The sequence below is a fragment of the Dreissena polymorpha genome, unplaced genomic scaffold (genome assembly GCF_020536995.1).
Source record: "Dreissena polymorpha isolate Duluth1 unplaced genomic scaffold, UMN_Dpol_1.0 chrUn031, whole genome shotgun sequence".
Taxonomy (NCBI): Eukaryota; Metazoa; Mollusca; class Bivalvia; order Myida; family Dreissenidae; genus Dreissena; species Dreissena polymorpha.
In genome coordinates this window covers 195118-201117 of record NW_026273345.1, presented here as the reverse complement: position 1 = coordinate 201117, position 6000 = coordinate 195118, and positions in this window count along the sequence as shown.

The window sequence follows — 6000 nt, the reverse complement described above, 5'->3', positions numbered from 1 at the left end:
CAACTTCAGTTAGAGGCGACGCCATTCTAGTAACAGCTATCGTCATAATGGACTCAGTTTACAGAAGCCGCGCGGCTGAGGGATCCGGAAGTACTTTTCCGGTGCGGTTGTGACGATCATTGGCGATGGTTAAGTGCTTGACATGGAGGAAAACAAGATAAGTTGCCAATTGTATAGATTTTGTTTAAAGAGAATACTAAAACGAGTTAGAACGCTCTATGTCCCGTGAATGTTTGCATTATAACTTGAGCGAGTGCGGGCGCTCTATTTCCACTGAATATATGTATGTTAACTAAAGCGAGTTGGGATGCTCTATGTCCTCTGAATATTTTCATGTTAACTTAAGCGAGTGGGGGCGCTCTATGATCACTGAATATGTGCATGTGAACTTAAGCGAGTGGAAATGCTCTATGCCGAATTAATATGTGCAGTTTAACCAAAGCGAGTGGGGATGCTTTATATAAACTTAAGTTAAATTGTATTTGAATTATTAATTGATAGACAAGTATCTTTTTATATGAAAACAACACCTGTATGTAGTATGAAATTAGCGTTTGCATATATAAATTTACATTACTTGACTTTCTATTGCTTTCTTGCTTTTTTACATGCAGAGGACGCAGGAAGAGCGGAAAAAATAAGGACATATGCTGTGAATCCTTAGAGAGGAGTTTGAAGATTTCAATAGCATTGACATTATCAATAAAAAGCTTTCATAGATTTTATCGTTACATAAATGACAAAAATGCCAGTTTTCTGATTTCGTGCAATATATGAAAGATTTGTGTTATTATTATAACTGCATGATCATAGCCATAGATCTATTTTCGATGTCCGATATTGCACTTATGTAATTTTTCTTTTTGAGCAACAAAAGTATAGTATACTAAAAAGTATTGCTGTCTACCTAGTTCTTCTTAACCCATCGGTTAGGCAAATAAGCTCCTTGAGCACTGTGCACTATCATGAATTTCATCGGCGATATGTTGACGAGATTTTATTTCATAGCCGTCTGTTCTTATAGGACAAACCCCGACTTTTCCTCTAAATTTGTAAATCGCTCGAACGACGTAGTGTTCTGCGACAAAACATTTGTTCCCTGAGGCTTGGCACACCGCGTTGAACGCGGAGCAACTGCTATTTAACATTCAGATGCTTTTTTCAAAGTGTTTCTGCATTATTCACATACGTATTGGTGAGAAAAGCATATCGACTTTTTTCCTTTATTGACAACTGGTTTACTCATAGTTCTAAGTAAATTAATTATTGTCTATTATCTAAAGAATGTGAAATTCTCCTCCTAATCACCAAAACTATCATCATCATCAATGAACTCATCATTATTAGCCTCATTAATTTTATCAAGCCCTTTTCTTATAAATAATTGCAAAAAGAAAAATAAGGAAATGGCGTTTGTATTTGATAGGGCTTTTTACTTATAAGCAAAAACAATTATTTGTGCGCCCATATGTATCCAATGTTCAACGGAGATTGACCTCAATAACAACGTTCCAGACGTCCGTAATCGTTGCGACATCCTCCTCATTTATCTTAAGAACTTAGACGGTACTAAATACAATATGTAAGACATGTGGTTATATGTATAATTGCACATAATGTGACATGATAATAGTGCACAATTATTTATACCAATCAGACGGTAAACGTAATATCGTACAAGTGTGCAAAGTGGAGGAGTAGTGTTGTTTAAAGCAGCTGCCATACTTGCAGGATTCTTTCATTACCACCAATCAAGAGAAGAGCACATGTCTTCAAATACAGTTATCGGTATTTATAAATGATTCAGGTAACCGTGAGCCGAATGAGCAACCCTACTGCTATTTTTTCTTCCAATTGTCTTTAAATGACAGGAAGATGTTTAATGACCCATGGCTCAAGATCAGTGTCTAGGTACATTTATCACCGTCTGACACCTCTTCTTTAAGATAAATCTACAAATAAGCAGTTGTGACTTAATCTTAAACATTACGTTTTCTTCAGCAAACAATGGCAATACAGAGTGTTACATTAATTTTCAAAAAATAACATCATAAATAAACATTCAACGTATCCTGTTTGCACTGTAGACATCTACAAGAAAAACATGTTAAAAATAACATATATACATGTATAGGTTGCAATATTTAGTTTAATAATAAAATCGAATAGTATATGTATGCAAACGACGAAATTTTGCAACAGCTGCATTAAACAAGCCAGTCACACCACAACGGGAACGATAAAAGTGAACGTCTGAAAATAAAGACAATAAAGTCAACTTGTCACATTAAACGTTCGGTAGAAAATAAAACAAAAGTGTAACCACATAAACATTTTCAATGTTGTGGACATCTAAATACACGTGTTATTTAATAAATATGCACACACAATTATCTCAGTGCAGTGTGAGTCAGCAGAACCCAAGTATACTATACATAACTTAAAATGAAAACATTAAAAGCATTAAAAGCACAATATGGCATAAAAGAAACAACAAACAATGTAAAGTGCTTCATACGTAAAGGAAACGTTTCATATATTTTCTTTCACAGCTATGGATTCGGTTCGTGTTAGGATCCCATCTCACATGAATTAAAAACTGGACGGAAAAAAAAACATTTGTTTCCCCTTCATATTGTTACTCTGCCATAATAAAGACCCCGAATTGCGAATCAATAGATTTGAAACTCCATCTAAACGCTAAAACCAGAAACGTGGATTTTTAGCGCTCAGCCATTACCGTACTCTCTGTTCTAAATAACGTTAACAATACCAACACAATACCGTAATTATCCAACCTTAATTAATTTTCCACTTAAATACACCAGAACGAATATATCTGATAAAACATTTGGTATTTAGCAATGCCATTCAAACTAAGCCCGGGGTTCGGCGAACAAAGTATGCAGCTTGTTTACGTGATGCATACACAATATGACCTCAATCTACGGCGTCATCCATTGTCGACCGAAGTGACCTAATTTTTTGTCAATATTTAAATTTATGAAACACAAGGGCATAACGGCTAAATGTGTTTTGTGCATAAGGGTAAGTATAAAATATGGTATTACAAAACAGTTTTTAGGACCTGATCGGGTACAATACAGCATGCATTAAACTTATAAAAGTACATGCATTCTACTTACAAACTCCGCGTTCAGCTGTAAACTGACTTCTCATTGGGATTGCAGTGACACATTTTTAGTATGCCGTGTATAACACGCACATTTATCAAACGGGTTTTTTGATTGTGTATGACGACCGTTGCAATATATCAGCTGTATGCAACGCGTATCTTGTTTTTTAACAAGCTAACTAAACTAATAACAAACAATATCAGTTCGTTTCTGCAATTACAGTTATTGTTTACCGCAATTAACTATGTCACGTAATTCGTGGTTAACACAAAAACACAAACGTCCATTTCAGTTTTCATAGCGATTTTGATTTAATTATAACATGACGTTTTCAAATGTTCGTGAAATACAAGATTAAAGTGAGGCCGGAAGCCTTTCAGGCGAGTTTTTTAATTTGTTTAGATGTAATTAAAATCACCTTAGCATTTTTGCAAAAGCGATAATGTAAGGACTCCAGACTCATGTGCTTTCACCGGATGATGTTTCAACCCCCCTCCCAATTGTATTTATAAATCAGAAATTGGTATTTGGGGTAATTGTTCTTTACAAAAAGTCACGTATGTGTCCATTTATAGTAGTATTTAATTACACCATCATTCAGGTACACCTCCAGCAAGACTGGTTAAAAAAATACAATTATACCTATTTTACTTGTTTCAAACACATACAAACACATTCTTTAGCTTTGTTTTACTTTTCAACAGTCTAAGCTATATTCGTTTTAATTTTTAGAAGGAATGGTTAACTGCACAGTACTTTATGTTGTCATTTACTGAAATTGAAGTTGCTCTCGTTTGTTACATTTCAAACGGTAACTGTAGTTTTTGTTGTTGGTTAAATTCGATGGGAAGTTATGTCTTAACAACGTTCGTATTTCTAACATCTGCTGAATTGAGTGCTAGGCCATTATTATTGGTATATTTTTTTCTCAAAACGAAAAGGTTTATTATAATAATTTTCTCTTTGCTGTCACTAACTACAAAGCGAATACATATTTGGTGATTTGAAACAGAATATTAATTGTATTATCGCTCACAATAACACAAGTAATGTATGGCAATTTGTTGACTTTCAAAATACATCAACAGAAACATCATTTTTATGCCATATTTTAGATTAATGTATGCCATATTTCAGCTTCATGTGTCTAATAACTACGCAGATTCAAACTGATGTAATAATGCACTCAACGAATAAATTTACCCCAGTAATTTGAGTTGTATTTAAAACGTGTAAAGCGCCTGCGCAGAAATACGGATGTATGCGTGCTTTATCTATCGAAATGTTTTGACAAAGTTTAAATTCGAGTAGATAGAAAATAATTCGAAATTCAATATTCCAGATCAATCATTTGTCTCTACATTATAAATCAGTAAGTGATACTGCAACTGTGATGCCAAAATTATGTAACGCAAAATTGCATCATCCTGTGAAAACCGGTCGCCGTTGCCTAGTGGATAAGGCGTCCGCTTTGGGATCGGGAGGTCGAAGGTTCGAGCCCCATGGGGAGCGTTTGTCGAAGGATGGATGTTTATCATGGGAACTGTTCCGATATGGCCGGTTCATGAGCCGCGAGCTACTTAAAATGAATGGTTATCGACTTCTATCCGCCTGGCGCCTGGCATAGTGATAGGAGTTGGGAGGTACATGGTATACACTCAAAAGGTGTCTCATAAGCCAAATTGTCTGGCCTTTTACTAGGGGTGACACTATAATAAAAAAGACATTTACCGTTACCTTTTACTTAATATAAGTAAACATATAAGCCCGGAACGAAAAGCGTCTATTTTGTCTCAAGAAAATGTTAATTTGAACAATATGTTGAACATATTTAAAATTACTGTTGAAAGACACCTTTCCGACTGCTTCTTCTGTTATTTGCACTTGTTGTAAACCCCTGTGTAATTATTTGTCACAGTTTGTTTATTACCGGTCATCTCTTGATTCAGGTGAGTATGTCTTACAGCAATTTCAAATCTGAAGTTTTGGTTGTCGGCCTCTGAGAATGCACACCAAGACCACATCATGGTGCCAATACAAATTAAATAGTACCTAAGATTTAAGGGTGTGTAGTTAAATGAAAACGGGTTTGAATTATGCTGAAATAATTCGTGCTTTATTTAAAAATTGTACAAATGTATTTATATAATATTCACATATATCTATATCAGCATCTTATATTCTTGTCAAAAAGAAACGTAAGTGTTAATGAAGGTGAGTGCATGTTATTCCTTACATACACACACACATAAATATATATATAAAATATCGAGGTATATCTACACCTTAAATAACTGGATATAACTTCTGATACACAATTCCCTTCAACACATACACTACACTTTAAGTAACTACATATAACTTCTAACACACAATTACGTTCAATAAATACACTGTGCTTTAACTAACTGCATATAACTTCTAACACACAATTACCACAACACATACACTGCACTTTAAGTATATACATATAACTTCTGACACACAATTACGTTCAACACATACACTACACTTTAAGTAACTGCATATAACTTCTGACACACAATTACGTCGACACATACATTCAAATCATTCATTAATCATAAGACCAATGCATGTCGCAGTCATTAAACAGTATACAAAACAACGTCACAAACTGCCTAATATAGTTCATGCTCTGTGGAAATGTTGTTTAAGCTCACGTAAAGCATACATTGCGTTTCTTAATATTGTAAAAGATTTAATGCGTGAAACATAACACACGGTGTTTCACGAATTCAAACGTGTACTTGGAAAACATTCTGATGAAAAAGCTTTTATTTAAAAAATGTGGGTATAGTTCATTTTATATAGTGCACACGAAAACCGTTTACAGCGTATGTTC